Source organism: Heterodontus francisci, chromosome 4, assembly GCF_036365525.1.
Source record: "Heterodontus francisci isolate sHetFra1 chromosome 4, sHetFra1.hap1, whole genome shotgun sequence".
Classification (NCBI taxonomy): Eukaryota; Metazoa; Chordata; class Chondrichthyes; order Heterodontiformes; family Heterodontidae; genus Heterodontus; species Heterodontus francisci.
The window spans coordinates 104,965,215-104,984,079 of NC_090374.1; the positions used below are offsets into that span (position 1 = coordinate 104,965,215).

The window sequence follows — 18,865 nt, forward strand, 5'->3', positions numbered from 1 at the left end:
GGCAGTTCATGTCATCATCTCAACCTCTCAATGTATTATTGCCACGTGGCAAATTACACAATGTATAAAAAGTACTGTACTGTACAAGCACAGATTTTGCAACACATGCACACATTTATGGTACATTCTTATTACAATGACTCTGTCAAGCAGATTCTGTTTTACAGCATATTAAGGTTGAAGCATAACACTAGGTAAGGTGCAGAACCCAACTCCTGGGAGGGGCAAACGCAGTCTAATGCAAGTTGGGATGACAATGAATGGAATGCAACTCCATTGTAATGCCAAACCCAATTTTAAAAGTCCTCAGAATTTCATTAAACTTCTAGAACTTTAAAATTTTTTTTGCTGAAACCACTCTGTAATAGCATGTTATGGTGTGGAGGCAAGCCCAGTGCAAGCCTATAAGTATGTACATATAGACCTCCCTCCTGGGTGGGAGATTTCTAATTAGAGCTAAGCAGTATAAATGAGGCACTGCCCGGCTGGAGCTTCTGGTTTGAGACACAGAAAATTCAAGTAGGAAATGGTAAACAGACCTGCTATTCAACATCTGCAAATATTACTTGTTAATGTACGGAAACAAGGTTTAATTATTTTGCATCTACATTATGCAAAAACAGTAGACTTCATTCTGGAAGAAAGAATGACCATGACAAAAATATAATTTCCACAGAAATGTGAAATATACCTTTAATTTCTTAAAAATTAAATATTCAGTTACTTACGCGTGAAAAAAATCACTTAAAAACAAAATCCCTGCCACTCATTTACTTACGAGTGCCCTTTAAAGCTCCGATAAAATGCAGTTCTCCAATCAAGTAAGCGAGCAGCCATCTGCTTCCAGACCTCTGCCTATATGTACACCATTTAAATTGGCCAGCAGGACATATCCTACAGCAATTCAGCAATTAATGACCTCACAGTGAAGGCGCCCCGCGGCAGTAGTGATCATAATATGATTGAATTTTACATTCAGTTTGAAGGAGAGAAGAGTGGGTCTAAGACTAGTATTTTAAACTTAAATAAGAGCAATTATGAGGGCATGAAAGCAGAGCTAAGAAAAGTGAATTGACAAAGTAGGTTGAGGGATATGTCAATAGAGATGCAGTGGCAGATTTCTAAGGGGATATTACAGAATACACAGAATATATACATTCTAATGAGAAAGAAAAATTCCAAGGGGAGGACCCACTATCCATGGTTAACAAAAAAAAAGATTAAAAAGTTAAAGATAGTATCAAACTTAAAGAAAAAACATACCATTGCACAAAGATGGGTGGCAGGTCAGAAGATTGGACAGAATATAAAAAGAAACAAAGAAAGAATAAAAAATTAATAAGGAGGGAAAATTTAGAGTATGAGAGAAAGCTAGCTAGAAATATAAAAACAGATAGTAAGAGTTTCGATAGATATTTAAAAAAGAAAACAGTTAAAGTGAGCATTGGTCCTATACAAAGTGAGTCTGGGAAATTAATAAGGGAAAGTAAGGAGATGGCAGATGAATTGATCAGGTATTTTGCATCGGTCTTCATCATAGAGGATACGAGTAACATAAAGTAACATCCCAGAAATAGCCATAAATCAGGAAATGGAAGGGAGGGAGAAACTCAAGAAAATTACAATCATCAGGGAAGCAGTACTGAGCAAATTGTTGCAGCTGCGGACTGACAAGTCCCTGGGTCCCGATAGATTTGTACGCTCTGATGAAGTCCAAGAGTAAATCAACAGATAAGGTTAGAGGTTACAAAAATAATAAAAGGACAAAACTAAAGGCTCTGTATCTGAATGCACGTAGCATCCGAAACAAAACAGATGAACTGAGAGCACAAATAGAAATAAATAAGTACGATCTGATAGCCATTACAGAGACATGGCTGCAGGACGACATAGATTGGTTCCTGAATATTGAAGGGTACATGACATTTAGAAAGGACAGGAAGCTAGGAAAAGGTGGAGGGGTAGCTCTGTTAATTAATGATGGTATTAGCGCAATAGAGAGGGATGACTTAAGTTCAGGAGACCAGGATGTAGAAGCAGTTTGGGAGTGGTGTACAGGCCACCTAACACTAACCACACTGTAGGACGGGTATAAAGAAAGAAATAATGGCAGCTTGTCAGAAAGGTACAGCGATAATTATGGAGGATTTTAATCTACATATAGACTGGAAAAATCAGATGGGCAGAGGTAGCCTAGATGAGGAGTATATAGAATGTTTTCGGGGTAAAGTCTTGGAACAATATGTTCTGAAGCCAACTAGAGAGCGGGCTATACTAGAGCTGGTATTGTGCAATGAGATAGGATTAATGACCTCATAGTTAAGGTGCCCCTTGGTAGCAGCGATCATAGTATGATTGAATTTTACATTCAGCTTGAGGAAGAGAAGAGTGGGTCCAAGACTAGTATTTCAAACTTAAATATGAGGGCATGAAAGCAAAGCTAGCTAAAGTGAACTGGCAAATAAGGTTAAGGTCAATAGAGATGCAGTGGCTGACATTTAATGAGGATATTTCAGAATACACAGAATAGATATATTTCAACAAGAAAGAAAAATTCCAAGGGTGGGACCCACCATCCACGATGAACTAAAACAGTTAAAGATAGTATCAAACTTAAAGAAAAAGCCTATAATTACTTCAGCTATACAGAGCATTGGTGAGACCACATCTGGAGTACTGTTTAAGGAAGGATGTAAATGCATCGGAAGCAGTTCAGAGAAGGTTTATTAGACTAATACCTGGAATGGGTGGGTTGTCTTATGAGGAAAGGTTGGACAGGCTAGGCTTGTATCAGCTTGAATTTAGAAGAGCAAGAGGCAACTTGATTGAAACATATAAGATTCTGAGGGGTCTCGACATGGTGGATGTGGAAAGGATGTTTCCTCTGGGAGGACCTAGAACCTAGGTCACTGTTTAAAAATAAAGGGAAGCCCATTTAAGGCAGAGATGAGGAGAAATTTTTTCTCTGAGGGTCTGAGTCTTTGGAACTCTTCCTCAAAAGACAGTGGAAGCAGAGTCTTTGAATATTTTTACAGCAGAGATAGATAGATTCTTGATAAGCAAGGGGGATGAAAGGTAATTGGGGGTAGGCGGAAATGTGGAGTTGAGGTTTCAATCAGATTAGCCATGATCTTATTGAATGGCGGAGCAGGCTCGAGGGGCTCAGTGGCATACTCCTGCTCCTAATTCGTATGTTTGTATGTTCAGGTGCATTTTTCCTGTAGTTTTCCCTCCTCGCAGTACAGAGTGAACTCTGGAGGAATTGAGCACAAACCAATGTCTTGCAATTTGCAGTGCAAGTAATGTATTCTGCATGTCAAAAGTTTGCACTGAAAATATTCACATTTAAATTATCTCACTTATGGTAATGACCTGATAACTCAGTTGTGGCTCCTGCAAATTAGTATCTGTAAATGCGATATATGATATATAACTTATACCCGGGCATCTCATTACAAGAAAAAACTTTTATACAGTACCTCACTGCATCCTCATGATGTCAAAGCATTTCAAATCCAATGAAATGTTTTTTGAAATGTGGTCACTTTCTTTTGTAAACAAATGTGGTTGATATTTGCACACAGTAAGAGTTAAGGGAGGAATGTTAACCAGAACTCTCTGATCATCTTCTACCAGGGGTTAGGAGATCTTTAACTTCCACTTGAACAAATAGACAGGGCTGTCATTAAACTTCTCCACCAAGGACAGCACCTCTGATAATGCAGCACTCCTTTGGTAGTGCACATACATAGAAAGAAATATTTTATTTCTTGATTATAAAAAATAGCATAAAGTCCAACTGAAGTATTGTGTGTGCAAGATGAACAACGATTCCCAAGTCACTCCTGAATCTTCTACAAACAGGTAGTGGATCATTATGAAAATAAGAGAGAGTGACTTAGAGTCATACATCAGGGCCAAAACATGCAAGGTAATAAGGTATCCTTTTCCCAATAAGGGAAACTTATCCAATACCGTACTTGGAATCAAATGCAAATGTACAGAAATCACATTCCTAGACCTAGTAACAAGATGCTAAAACAGATTCAAGTGCCTGCAATACTGGTAACATTTTAGGCTTTGGTTAAAGTAAGTGTGAATTTAAAGAGGATTAGGGCAATACTGCTAGATTTTTGAATCCCGTTACATAAAAAATTGACTTCCTTGCTTTTTAAATTACTTTCTTCCTTTGTTATGCCTTTCGATGTATTACACCTGTCTTTGACAAGATTAACACTTTGAAATCTGGGCGACCATGGATATTTCAAGTAGTCTGTGCTTTGCACCCACTTTTTTTTAAAAACACAAGACAGTTGACCAGGCTGGAATATTCTGTCAAACAGTGAGCACATTTTTCTTTGAATTAAGGTAGGGACCATAATTAGTTGCATACTAATTTCAAAACCACAAAATTTAAAATTACAGCATGTCTGGTGAATGGCCCTGCAGATTGCTCTTAATTGCCAAAATTTCCATCCATACATAATGGCTATTTCAATATATCCCAAAAGTAACCTTTTATTAAAATTTATAGATTAGGTCATATCTGGAGTATCTCAATAGCTTCAAGTAAAGTTTTGGGGGAAAATAGCATTTCAATAGGAAAATTTAATGGTGTTAAAGATATTTCCTTTCAATTCCAATCAATAGCAGTGCTGGTGCATAGTATTATGGAGTGGGAAGATTAAGTGTGTCTGTGTTGCTACATGTCATGTAGCTGATCTTTTACATTGCCAAAAATTGGTGCAATACTAAGGGAGTACCATAGAGTTGGAAAATTACATGTGTCCATGTGACTGATATTGTACATTGCCTCAAATCAATGCAGTACTAAGAGTGCTGCAGTGCCATGTTTTGCTATTAAATGAAAGCCCAATCTGCCTCTCAAGGTGGATAAAAAAAGATCTCATGCCACTGCTCAAAAATCAAGGGAGTTCTCTGGTGTACTGGTCAAAAAAAATGATCCTTTGTCCAACATCACCAAAATAACAGATGAACAGTAATTTATATAATTGATTTTTGTAGGACCTTGGTATGTTCAAATGGACTACCGTATTTCCCACACTACCGTGGCTACTTTACAAAAGTAATTTGTTGATTGTGAAGTGCTTGAGATGCTCTGAGGTTGTAAAAGGTACTATATAATTGCAAGTTCTTTTATCATTTGTTTTCTTCTGAAATGTTGATAAATATCCTCCAAACTATGTGTTTTAATTATGGCAATTTGTTTAAATTTAGCTCTTGAAATTATAAACATAATTTTAGTTAGTAAGATCAGGAACTAACAAAAATAAATAGGAGAAATAGAAAAACATTATGATTAATAAGAGTTAGCTAATCTCAGTTATGTCTTCAGTAGTAGTAGTATATTTGGTCTCAATACCATTTGACTAGGGCAGGAAGGGAATTAGCGAGTCTCCCTGATCATCACCCAAAGACCCTTGCTGGAAGTGCACGTGTGTAGACTTCAGATGAACACAGGTTCAACTTGGCTGCAATACTATCAAAAGTCAAGTCAACTGACAATACCATCTGAACATACAAAAAGAACTGCACTTCCAAGCAAGGCACCAAAAGATGACCAGTACGATGAAACCATTCCCCAGCTAGGAGCCAGCATCTTCCAGACAGGAAGGGAGAGAAAAATGATAGTTGGGGAGGGAAAGAGCATGTGCCCAAAAGAAATATATTCATTGGGTTTGGATGGCTTCCCTCAAACTATGTGGCAGCATCTCAATCTAATCCATAAATGGGGGTCATTGATTGCAGTAAACATTCAGACACTGATTATTAATTAATACAAATTCTGAAGAATGCTACTTTAAGCTAATTTGTGCTTAATCTATTTTAACAGTACACGGAGACTTGATTAATCGTAGTATTCATTTTAATGCAAATCGTTCATTTGTGATTGAGATTTTCATACCACACAGTTAATTATGGTGATTTTTCTGCTCCAGCAAAAACAGATGTCAAATGTCAATCCCGCTAATCATGTTTCTTCACATGCCAAATCAATTTCCTATTTTGAGATGCCAAAGACGGTTTCTTACTCTGAACGCTTCTGTTCCACAACTGACATATGCCCATAATGAGGATGTGTAAAATGTCTCTTTTTTGCGGGTGAGGGTAACAAGTGAGATAAAAGAAATCGAGTTTTTGCCACCCAATATTGCCCAGTATAATTCATAAATCCAGAATCTAATGCAGTATTTTCGCCCTTAACTGTGCACATGCAATGTGCACACATTTAAATTCTATCAGAACTTTTTATATGCTGATTTGTTTGTAGTGCATTTAAAATAGTCATAAAACATAGTCTGTAGCCATTTGCAGCATTTCCACCGGGTTCACCTACTAAATTCGACGTATATGCATGATTAAATAGCTGGCCTGATCACAGGTCGATGCATACCACAGCCGAATATTTTCATTGTATCCTTTAACGGTGCAGAAGGGTTCGTTCAGTAAAGAGAATCCTGCTTCATTAAGGACACTGCTCGTCAAGTTCACGGCTAAAGTGCAGCCTAAGGCAGACACAGGAAGAAGTTCAAGATTGCAGCTATCCTTACCCTTTGTGGCGACACGGACAGAATTCTATTTTTGAACCATGACAATCAATTTTCCAGCTTTGAACTGCGTAAAGGAAAATGCTTAGGACTTACTGCAACCAACCAGAGTGTCAATGCCACACAATCCATAACAAACTTTACGGTTGGAGCCGGTTAAATATATCAAAACCTCAAATGTCACAAGCAAACGGAAACTCACCGACTCACTTGGGCTTTTTCTTCGGTTCCACGAGCGAAATCTGACTTTTCCCCCGGTTTCAATTTGGTGGCGGAGGAAGGAACTTCCAAATAGTAAGTTTACATTCAATACTTTGTAAAGACAGTTCATAAAGTGGAAAACAGGTACTCCGCCCGAGAGACAATCATCCCATCCCGACCCGACCGCCACTCCCAGTAACAATTCTCCCGGAGCCTCAGCTCCCAGCTGAGAGCCGCTCGACGTCACGGCCCTGGCTCTGATTGACAGCCGCGCCAGCCACTCGGGACAACAGGTTAGAGGCTCCGCACGCGCGCTCCCAATCAGCAACATTCCAGGGCGGGCTCGAGCTCAGCACCTCAGACACAAAGCAGAGCGCGCCACCCTGTGCCAGACTTACAAGGCGAGAGCAACGAAGACTTCCATTTATATAGCGCCTTTCATGACCACTGGACGCCACAAAGCGCTTTCCAGCCCATGAAATACTTTTGAAGTGTAACTTAGGAATCGTGGCAGCCAATTTGCGCACAGCAAGAACCCACTAAGAGAAAAGTGACAATGACCCAGACAATTTTTAGTGATATTGATTGAGAAGTAAATGTTGGCCAGGACAGCAGGGATAACTTTCCTGCTCTTTTTGGAAATACTGCATTGGGATCTTTTACATCCATCTGAGAATGCGAATGGGGTTTACCGTCTCATCTGAAAGACCAAAGAAACAACTTGAAATGCCCTTCTTACCAATTGCGATTATTGTTTGATGGGAAATCGTCACTAACCGTGGTGCACTTTAATAGTGAGTATGCAGAACCTGCCATATTGAAAATCTCTCCCGTTAGAACAGTATCAAATTCATTGGGCTATGTTACAGCTGCCCAATCATATTGTAAAAAAATGTCATACGTGTGTATTTCATTTCAAGACAGATTTCAGAGGTATGGCTTGTGTTGGGAGATGGGAACAACGTAGTCTTGCCAACATTTTATTTATCATATTAAATTTTGGAAGGGGTGCATTTCATTGAGCTGCTAAGTACCTCTAGTACCGCTTACTTCTGCAGTGGGAGCTTTACTACATATTTCAATGTTAAGGATGTCACTGTGAAACCCAATAGTTGCTGTTTAATAGTCTTGACTGTCACCTTTGATTGTTCAATATGACTTGTGCATACCCTTAAATCACTCGAAAGGCTTTCTGAATTTTTCTCCACTTTTTCCTTCGTATCTATCTAATGTCCAAAATACAACTTTAAACAAAACAAAAACATTAGGAAATATATAAATTTAGTTGACTTTTTGTATCTTTTAATGTCTTCATTAAATAGTTTATTTGTTGGCCTTAGGCTTTCCCAAAAGCCTGTGCTTGGACCTTTTTTGTTCAGAGCTGAGGCAGAGCTGAATTTGGATTGTGCAATCTGAGCATATGCCTAATTTCCCAGGATACCCCAGTACCATTCAGTTAAGTATACTGATGAAATGGTTTTCATTAAATTCTATCATTTTCTATTTAGCAACTTTAAAAAAAAACTTAGGAAAACAAAGACAAATTTCAAAACTTCTATATTGAAGAGTGAGTATTGTTACCACAGTCAGCCAATCAGTTGCACAGTCAGCTAATGGCAGGGTGGAACATACAGAAGAACTCAGCAAACAGAATCTATTTGCTCTATAAAGAGTGAACATAGTCTAATTACTGAGCAAACAGAGCATATTTAAACAGAGTTGCTACAAACTACAGCAAACAGATCTCGTGCCCAAAACTACAGCAGAAAGTTCTGATAAAAGCAGGACTATTTCTACACCAAAATGTAGTAAGTGGAGGACAGTTATATAATAAAAATTATGTGCACAAAATCAATCCCAGTCACTTACAGTCGTGCAGTCTCCAGGCATGATTGACTGGGAATTATCCAATCATCTCCATTTTGGCAGTGACTTGTGGTGTTACTGTATGCAGACATTATAAAAAAAGGAGGCTGTTGTGTGTGTGTGTGAGTCTGTGTGATGGACAGTGAGAAAAAGTTACAGTGCTTTCATGGCATGCCTGTGCTTTGTCTGCTGTTATTTAAATGTCTTTAAACTGGTACACATAGAGAGGGAGAGGCACAGAGAAACAGAAGTACTGGACCAAAGGGGTGGTGAAAGAATGAGAAGGAGGAAGGGGTGGGGAAAAGAATGAGAAAGGGGTGAAACAGAAAGGGGAAGAAAAATAGAGAGGGTTAGAAAGACTTTGTGTTAATGTTCAATTACAAAATTGTTGAAATTTGAAGCCAATTAATTATACACTTGTGCCCAGCTGACAGTAAGAAAAGGTAATTACTAATTCACCTATTCAGCCTCATTCCATCTTCGCTGCCTTCGGAGAATACTTGGCATCAGGTGGCAGGACTATATCTCCAACACAGAAGTCCTTGAAGCGGCCAACATCCCCAGCTTATACACACTACTGAGTCAGCGGCGCTTGAGATGGCTTGGCCATGTGAGCCGCATGGAAGATGGCAGGATCCCCAAAGACACATTGTACAGTGAGCTCGCCACTGGTATCAGACCCACCGGCCGTCCATGTCTCCGTTATAAAGACGTCTGCAAACGCGACATGAAATCGTGTGACATTGATCACAAGTCGTGGGAGTCAGTTGCCAGCATTCGCCAGAGCTGGCGGGCAGCCATAAAGACAGGGCTAAATTGTGGCGAGTCGAAGAGACTTAGTAGTTGGCAGGAAAAAAGACAGAGGCGCAAGGGGAGAGCCAACTGTGCAACAGCCCCAACAAACAAATTTCTCTGCAGCACCTGTGGAAGAGCCTGTCACTCCAGAATTGGCCTTTATAGCCACTCCAGGCGCTGCTTCACAAACCACTGACCACCTCCAGGCGCGTATCCATTGTCTCTCGAGATAAGGAGGCCCAAAAGAAAATTCACCTATGAGACAGAAGCAGATAAATGGAGAAAAAAGCAGACATAAGTGTATTTCATCATTCTATTTTGATTTATTTTTTAAGAGCAGAGTAAGTTGAATTTTGAAAGTAAACAAAGCCTCTATGAGGGAACACATGGGAAGGGGAGGAGGGAAACAGGTTGAAGTTGAGCAGGCAGTGAAGGGGGATCAACACGTAGGAGCACTCGAAATCACTGTAACTGCACTTAGGTTTCAATGGTGTGATTTAGATTTATGTTAATATTTGTGTAGTGTTCCGTAAACTTTATTAAAGTTTTCTTATTGGTTATTTTTGTCTCAAGTAAGTGGTGATGTACGAAGCAAATTGTTTTTCTGCCTGATATGGAGACTTGGGGGAGGTGCACCAGTGGGCCATGGTGTATGAGATGAAAAGGTGGACCATAGCAGCTGCCATTAGCACTTGCAGGTGAGTGCTTTTGGGGTTCCAGCAGACATGAATGCCTGAGGTAAGATTGACATATCAATCGCTGGCAGACTGCATGGCTCATGAACCTCAGGTCAAGAGAAACACCTGAGCATTAGAGCCTCCTGAGCCTCACTGGCACCCAAGTCCTGCAAACCTCCAAGTGCTTTCCCCGGCCATCCAGGTAGCTGCTCCCCCTCCTCCTCAAACCCTTCACCCTCCCCGTCTGAGGCTGCCTCGTGCTGAACAATATCCTCAGCATCCAGGGCCTTCCCCCCTCTGCAGCACCAGGTTATGCAAGGCTAGCAGACAACCACAATGCAAGATACTCTTGCTTGTTGATACTGAAGGGCGCCACCTGAGTGGTCCAGGCACCTAAGTATCATCTTAAGAAGACCAATGGTCTGTTCAATGGTGACACTGGTCATCACATGGCTCACATTGTAGCGTTCCTCAGCCTCATTCCGTGGGTTCCACACAGGTGTCATCAGCCTTCTCTTCAGCGGGTAACCCTGTCACCAACTATCCTTCCTTGCAGGCACTTGTGGGTTGAAAAGCGGTGGCAACTGGGAGTTCTGGAGAATGAATGTGCAGTGACTGTTGCCAGGATAACGAGCACACACCTGCAATATACTTTTGCGGTGGTCAAAGACAAGTTGGACATTAATCAAGTGAAATCCCTTCTGGTTAATGAAGGCCCCTGGCTGGCCTGCAGGAGGTCTGATGGCCACATGTGTACAGTTAATAACTCCTTGGACCATGGGGAACCCAGTGATGGCACTGAAGCCTCTGGCTCTCTCGGCCTGACTGACCACATCAGCCTTGAACTTGATGAACTGGTTGGCCCACCTGAATATGGCATCAGTGAACACCTTTGCGCAGTGATGTGCAGATGATTGTGAGATTCCACACATGTCACTTGTGGCAGCTTGGAATGAGTCTGATGCATAGATGTTCAGTGCAACTGTGATCTCTGCAGCCACCAGCATTGAATGGCCACACACGCAGTTGGAGCTGACCTCTGCTGCCATCATCTCACACACAGATGTCATAGTCTCTCACAACAGGCACAGTCTTCTAAGATACTGGCACTCTGATATCTGCAGGAAGTTCGACTGCTGCCGGTACACCCTTCCTCCTAGGTGGACCTGTCTCCTCACAGGTCTATGTGCCTGGTCCACTTTGTGGCCTTCTGCTCCTCCCCCATCACCAGGCTGCACTTGCAGATGACCAGCAGTTTGCTGATGTCCTTGGCCACTTACACACCTGTCCCTCCTTGTCCCATTCTCTTCCTTGCTGGAGGACGCTCCTCCAGAATGGACAATGCCCATTATAGTAGCGACCCAAAAATGTAATGGGGAAAGCTTTTTACTGCCTTCTGTGAGTTAAGGCACTCGCACAGCCCCCTCCCCCACCCGGGATAAATGTCAGAAGCTATGGCACAAGTAGTACTCACTCAAGTGAGCCCTGGTGAGCCAGCAATATCAGCCTAAACCTTGGAATTTACTGCTAAATAAAACACACAAAACTCCAGTACCTCAAAGTCCTTCAGTGAAAGAGCTGTTCATGTTCATTTAAAACTGCCGGACCTCCGACCCCCCCCGCCATCGCCACCGCCCCCACCCCGTGTGGCGCATAACATAAAATGGCACAGGGGATGTAAAATAGCAGTCAGTTGGCTGTTTAATTACTTCAATTGGCTGCCAATGCCTTAAATCGGATGGCGAACAGCATCCCATCTTGCTTGCTGTCCATCGAGCGTAAAATGGCAATCTGGCGTCAATGACATCAGGGATCCGTTCCGACATCATCGTCTGCCATTTTTCACTGAAGCCACCTCCGAGGACACCTGATTTGAGAAAGTAAAATTCCGGCCCAAGTCATATAAAGAAATATTAAGTTAAATGAAAGAGATAGGTTTTAAGGAATTCTTAAAGGAGGAAAGTGAGGTGGAGAGGTGTGGGGAGGGAATTCCAGAGCTTGGTGCCCAGGAAGCTGAAGGCATGAGCACCAATGATGGAGCAGTTAAAATCTGGGATGCTCAAAAGGCCAGAATTAGATGAGCATAGATATCTCGGAGGTTTGGGGGCTGGAGGAGATTACAGATATAGGGAGAGGTGAGACCTGGGAGGGATTTGAAAACAAGGTTGAAAATTTTAAAATCAAGATGTTGCTTGACCGTGAACCAATGTGGGCCAGCAGGCACAGGGGTGATATGGGTGACCAGGACTGTGCAAGTAAGAACATTGGCAGCGGAGTTTTGAATGGCCTCAAGCTTACGGAGAGTAGAATGTGGGAGATCAGCCAGGCATGAATTAAAATAGTGAAGTCTAGAGGTAACAAAAGGATGAAAAAGGGTTTCAGCAGCAGATGAGCTGAGGCAGGGACGAGGCCAGCCAACGTTTCGGAGGTGAAAATAGGCAGTCATAGTGATGGATATGTGATTGGAAGCTTATCTGGGGGTCAAAAATGACACCATTGTTGCAAACAGTTTGGTTTAGTCTCAGACATTTGCCAGGGAGTGGGATGGAGTCAATAGCTAAGGAACAGAGTTTGGAACGAGGACTGAAAACAATGGCTTTAGTCTTCCAATATTTAATGGAGGAAATGGAGAAGAATGCAGAGCGGGAAGATTGTGGCATCAGTCAGCGTCAAACACTGATTTGGCTCACGATCTGCCATTTTGAACCTTGCAGTTCCTATTAATGCTCCCTCTTAAGCACACACAATTGATTGTGCATTCAGCTGCACGAGAGACACCCTCACCCCCCGCAACTAGAACTATTTAAAGGGATCAGCATGGGACTTTCAGTTGAGGTTCTTTTTGCTTTCTTTTGCTGCTGCAGAGTTAGTGGAAGTACTGTGTACTGTGTTGGAGGAGTTCATACAAGTTGTTGCAGTCAGAAGGAAGTGGTGCTGGGTCGTTGCAACTAGTTGAGTGCAGTTTGATGGCCTTTGATTAGAAAGCTTGCTCTCCCTCATAGGGTCTTTAGTTGCAGTCCCTCTTGGGCTGCACAACAACAAGGAGATGGCACACAGGCAGCAGAGAGGAGAAGCTGTAAGTAGAGGGGGTAGGAGGAGGGCTTTCACTGAAGGCCAACCCACCTGGCATCTTCAGGGAGACTTCTCCTACCTCCACTGCAGCCAGGAGCAATGTCTGAACTGCTCCAATTCACCAAGGAGGTGGTCACTGAATTCTGCCATCTCCTCCAACTGAACCTGCAAATGCAAACAGGGTGAAGACGGTGCTGCCAGTGGCCACCAGGTTGACCGTGTTCTATGTAAATAGATCCTTCCAGGCTGCAGCCAGCATGATCACCAGCATCTCTTATTTCACTAGGCATCAGTGCATCAGGGAGGCCACTGAGGCTTTGTACACAAGAAAAGAGGACTTCCGTCACACTCCTGAATTGCATCTTGCAGATGGGGGGTGGGCTTTGAGGAGTCAAGAGTTGAGTTACTCCATCACAGAATTCCCAGCCTCTGACCTGCTCATGTAGCCACAGTATTTATGTGGCTCATCCAATTAAATTTCTGGTCAATAGTAACACCCAGATGTTGATGGTGGTAGATTCGACGATGGTAATACCATTGAATAGGGGAGATGGTTAGATTCTCTCTTGTTGAAGGTAGTCATTGCCTCGCATTTGTGTGACATGAGTGTTACTTGCCATTTATCAGCCCAAGCCTCAATGCTATCCAGGTCTTATTGCATGCAGACACAGGCTGCTTCAGTATCTGAGGAGTTGCAACTGGTATTGAACATTGGGCAATCATCAGCGAACATCCCCACTTCTGATCTTCTGTTGGAGGGAAGGTCATTGATGAAGCAGCTGAAGATGGTTGGCCTTTTTTAAAAATTTATTCATGGGATGTGAGCATCACTGGCTATGCCAGCATTTATTGCCCATCCCTAATTGCCCTTGAGAAGGTGGTGGTGAGCTGCCTTCTTGAACCGCTGCAGTCCATGTGAGGTAGGTATACCCACAGTGCTGTTAGGAAGGGAGTTCCAGGATTTTGACCCAGCGACAGTGAAGGAACGGCGATATAGTTCCGAGTCAGGATGGTGTGTGACTTGGAGGGGAACTTGCAGGTGGTGATGTTCCCATGCATCTGCTGCTCTTGTCCTTCGAGGTGCTAGAGGTCGCGGGTTTGGAAGGTGCTGTTTAAGGAGCCTTGGTGCGTTGCTGCAGTGCATCTTGTATATGGTACACACTGCTGCCACTGTGCGTCGGTTGTGGAGGGAGTGAACGTTTGTAGATGGGGTGCCAATCAAGCGGGCTGCTTTGTCCTGGATGGTGTCGAGCTTCTTGAGTGGTGTTGGAGCTGCACCCATCCAGGCAAGTGGAGAGTATTCCATCACGCTCCTGACTTGTGCCTTGTAGATGGTGGACAGGCTTTGGGGAGTCAGGAGGTGAGTTATTCGCCTCAGGATTCCTAGCCTCTGACCTGCTCTTGTAGCCACGGTATTTATATGGCTACTCCAGTTCAGTTTCTGGTCAATGGTAACCCCTAGGATGTTGATAGTGGGGGATTCAGCAATGGTAATTCCATTGAATGCCAACAGGAGATGGTTAGATTCTCTCTTGTTGGAGATGGTCATTGCCTAGCACTTGTGTGGCGCAAATGTTACTTGCCACTTATCAGCCCAAGCCTGGATATTGTCCAAGTCTTGCTGCATTTCTACACGGATTGCTTCAGTATTTGAGGAGTCGCGAATGGTGCTGAACGTTGTGCAATCATCAGCGAACATCCCCACTTCTGACCTTATGATTGAAGGAAGGTCCTAGGACACTACCCCTGAGGAACTCCTGCAGTGATGTCCTGGAGCTGAGATGATTGACCTCCAACCACCACAGCCATCTTCTTTTGCGCTAGGTATGACTCTAACCAGCAGAGAGTTTTCCCCCTGATTCCCATTGACTCCTGTTTTGCTTGGGCTCCTTGATGCCATAGTCGGTCAAATGCTGCCTTGATGTCAAGGGCAGTCAGTCTCACCTCACCTCTTGAGTTCAGCTCTTTTGTCCATGTTTGAACCAAGGTTGTAATGACGTCAGGTGCTGAGTGGCCCTGTCGGAACCCAAACTGGGTATCACTGAGCAGGTTATTGCTAAGCAAGTGCTGCTTGATGGCACTGTTGATGACACCTTCCATCACTTTGCTGATGATTGAGAGTAGACTGATGGGGTGGTAATTGGCCGGGTTGGACTTGTCCTGCTTTTTGTGTACAGGATAGACTTGGGCAATTTTCCACATTGCTGGGTAGATGCCAGTGTTGTAGCTACTGTGAGGAACTCCTGCAGGACTAGGACTCTACTGTGATAAACTCCTGCAGCGATGTCCTGCGGCTGAGATGAATGGCCTCCAATGACCACAAACCATCTTCCTTTGTGCTAGGTACAACTCCAACCAATGGAGAGTTTTCTTGCGATTCACATTGACTTCAAATTTGATAGGGCTCCTTGATGCCACACTTGGTCAAATGCTGCGTTGATGTCAAGGGCGGTCAATCTCACCCCATTTCTGGAATTCAGCTCTTTCATCCACATTTGGGCCAAGGTTGCAATGAGGCCTGGAGCCGAGTGGCCCTGGCGGAACCCAAACTGAGCATTGATAAGCAGGTTATTGCTGAGTAAGTGCCGCTTCATAGCACTGTCGACGACACCCTCCATCACTTTGCTTATGATCGAGAGTAGACTGATGAGGTTGTAATTGGCCGGATTGGATTTGTCCTGCTTTTTATGGACAGAATAAATGTGGGCAATTTTCCACTTTGTCTGGTAGATGCCAGTGTTGCAGCTGCACTGGAACTGCTTGGCTAGTGGTGCAGCTAGTTCTGGAGCAAAAGTCTTCAGTACTACAGCAGGGTGTTGTCAGGACCCATGGCCTTTGCTACACCCAGTGATCCAGTGCCTTCAGCAATTTCTTGATATCACATGGAGTGAGTCAAATTGGCTGATGACTGGCATCTGTGATGCTAAGGACCTGAGGAGGAGGCTGAGATGGATCACCCACTCGGCATTTCTGGCTGAAGATGTTTGCAAATGCTTCAGCCTTATCTTTTGCACTGATGTGCTGGGCTCCCCCATCATTGAGGATGGAGATATTTGTGGAGCCTCATGCTCCTGTCAATTGTTTAATTGTCCACCACCATTCATGACTGGATGTGGCAGAACTGCAGAGTTTTGATCTGATCGTTTGGGATCCCCTAGTTCTGTCTATCGCATGCTGCTTCTGCTGTCTAGTATGCATGTAATGCTGTGTTGTAGCTTCACCAGGTTGGCGCCTGGTGCTGCTCCTAGCATGCTCTGCTACACTTTTCATGAACCAGGCTTGGCCATGAGATTACAGATTTTGATTGAATACGATTCAGCTGCTGCTGATGGCCCAAAGTGCCTCATGGATGCCCAGTTTTGAGCTATCAGATCTGTTCTCAATCTAGCCCATTTAGTACAATGGTAGTCCCACACCACACGATGGAGGGTTTCTCAGTGTGAAGATGGGTATTCATCTCCACAAGCACTGTGCACTGGTCACTCTTACCAATACTGTCATGGACAGATGCATCTGCAAAAGGTAGATTGGTGAGGATGAAGTCAAGCAGGTTTTTCCCTCTTGTTGGTACTCTCACCACCTGTCGCAGGCCCATTGTGACAGTTATGTCCTTTAGGACTCGGCCAACTCGGTCAGTGGTGGTGCTCCCAAGAAACTCTTAGTGATGGATATTGAAGTCCCCTCCCCTCACAAAGAGTACATTCTGTGTCTTTGCTACTCTCAGTGCTTCTTCCAAGTAGTGTTCAACATGGAGGAGCACTAGTTCATCAGCTGAGTGAGGGCAGTGGGTGGTAATCAGCAGGAGATTTCCTTGCCCAGGTTTGACCTGATGCCATGAAACTTCCTGGGGTCTGGTGTCAATGTTGAGGACTCTCAGGGTCACTCCCTCCCAGCTGTATACCAATGTGCTGCCACTTCTGGTGGACCTGTCCTACTGGTGGGACAGGACATACCCAGGGATGGTGATGGAAGATTCTGGGACATTGGCTGTAAAATATGATTGCCACTGAAAGCCTTGATATGTTGCATCCTTGCTCCCTCTCTCCCCTTCAAATCTCCAAAATATGCAGCTTTGCTACTACCATCCCTACCCCATTCTCCACATTTAACCTTGGTGGTCCCTCTCTCACTGATGTAAAGCCTCACTCATCTTGCTCTCCTTATATGCTGCATTGCTGTCACTATTCTTCGAGATGTTCAGCCTCATTGTCCTTACTTACTCAATACATTCTTGATGTTGACTTCTAATATTTTGGATGCTGCTGGGATAACCTTTTTTGAATTTCACTGGCTGGGAGTTTGGAAAGTGTATTCCCAGTGCATTATTTTTTAAAAAGAAAAGTAACCCTTCTGAATCAGCTGTAAGCTCTTACACATTCAGAAATCCCGAGTTCTCTTTTTTTCAAAATCCCCATTTAGATATTAGTTCTCATCTAGACACACTGGAGTAACATAAGGCTTGGGTAACTCCTAGTTCTAATGGAATTTCCCCTCTTACATAATTCAGATAGATACATCAGCAATTTATGTTGCTCAATAAACAATCTTAGAACTTCTTACATTTTGTAGGAATGATAAAGAATTACTTTCAAGATGATAAACTGCTTTTGGATCTCTCAGACTCAGCAACTATAAAAAGAAACAAATCTCACTTCTTGGCCAAAAGTGAGAGACAATTCAATTATTAAAATACAAAAGATATGGAAGACGATCTCCAAGTTGAACTTGTACTCTTCTATTGGTCTACAGTTTAGCGAAACAGATATTTCGGGGGAAATTTTAATCCCCAAGATGAGATCTTCAAATCTTAAAAATCTCAAACCCAATCCTAACCTGTTTACTTCTGGGTTTAATGGAGGTGGGAGGAGCAGGAGTGCTTCCTCCCAGCCCACCTCCATACCTACTTTCCTGCCTGCCATCGGACTCCCCAACCCCCTTGTTCCGCCATCACGATCAGAACCCCCCCCTTCCCAGATCGGACCCCCTGAGATTGGTGACCACACCCTCACCATCACCATCGTGCTACCACTAACTCAGCTGCAGGCTCCTGACCTCCTCCGGAGCATTCCCTGCCCGACAGGGAGTCAAACTTATCAATGAGGTTGCTTTTGGGTGGGGAATCCACTGGAAAAAAAGATGCAGATCTCCTGACCAAAACTCTTTTTCCTCTGCTCATAAAACCTACCCCAGTCAAGATTGGGGTCTTTGTGTCTGGTAGTTTACTGACTGAATATTTGGTTGGTGTTGGCATTGTTACAGACAGGTGGGAGATGGTGGGGGGGTTGTGGTGGGGGGGCCCTGGAAAAAATCTGCGGGAGAGGCCTGCCATGGGCCTCAACTCTGGGAAGGCCCCGCCTGATATTACTGGTGGTGATGAGGCCTCGTGGCAGCAACCACCAACCCCCCCGCCCCCCCCCCACCACTCGGAAATGGGAGCAGGATTTAAATATGTTAAGTAAAGAATTAAGTACTTACCTGCTCCCATCAGCCGTCCCGCTGCCATATTCCAGCCGGTTGCCTCTCCGACCGGAGATCCGATGCGGGACACTGGTGGGGAGGCAGGAGGAGGTAGGTTTTCAGGGCGGGGAGTGGGGAAAACTATTGCTATTGATGAAGGGGATGGTGGGAAGGGGTTGAAGGTGAAAGTTAATAAAGTTCGGGGCAGGGAAGGTTGGGATCGGAAGG

The 18,865-nt window shown here is 43.6% G+C and overlaps 1 protein-coding gene and 1 long non-coding RNA gene across 3 annotated transcripts in view; one reads left to right on the forward strand and one right to left on the reverse strand.

Moving 5' to 3' along the window:
• Positions 1-7,016, reverse strand: part of LOC137369176 (E3 ubiquitin-protein ligase MARCHF3) — an 89,363-nt gene extending 82,347 nt beyond the window's left edge. The window contains exon 1 of one of the 2 annotated variants that reach the window (XM_068029951.1): positions 6,780-7,016. The gene's annotated coding sequence lies outside the window, so the exon portion shown is untranslated. Of the gene's footprint in view, positions 1-6,771 lie in introns of both variants that reach the window. The other variant, XM_068029950.1, reaches the window with a different exon arrangement.
• A 166-nt stretch (positions 7,017-7,182) lies between these two features.
• Positions 7,183-18,865, forward strand: part of LOC137368697 (uncharacterized) — a 173,357-nt gene continuing 161,674 nt past the window's right edge. The window contains exon 1 of the long non-coding RNA XR_010974805.1: positions 7,183-7,564. This is a non-coding gene — a long non-coding RNA (uncharacterized lncRNA). The remainder of the gene's footprint in view (positions 7,565-18,865) is intronic.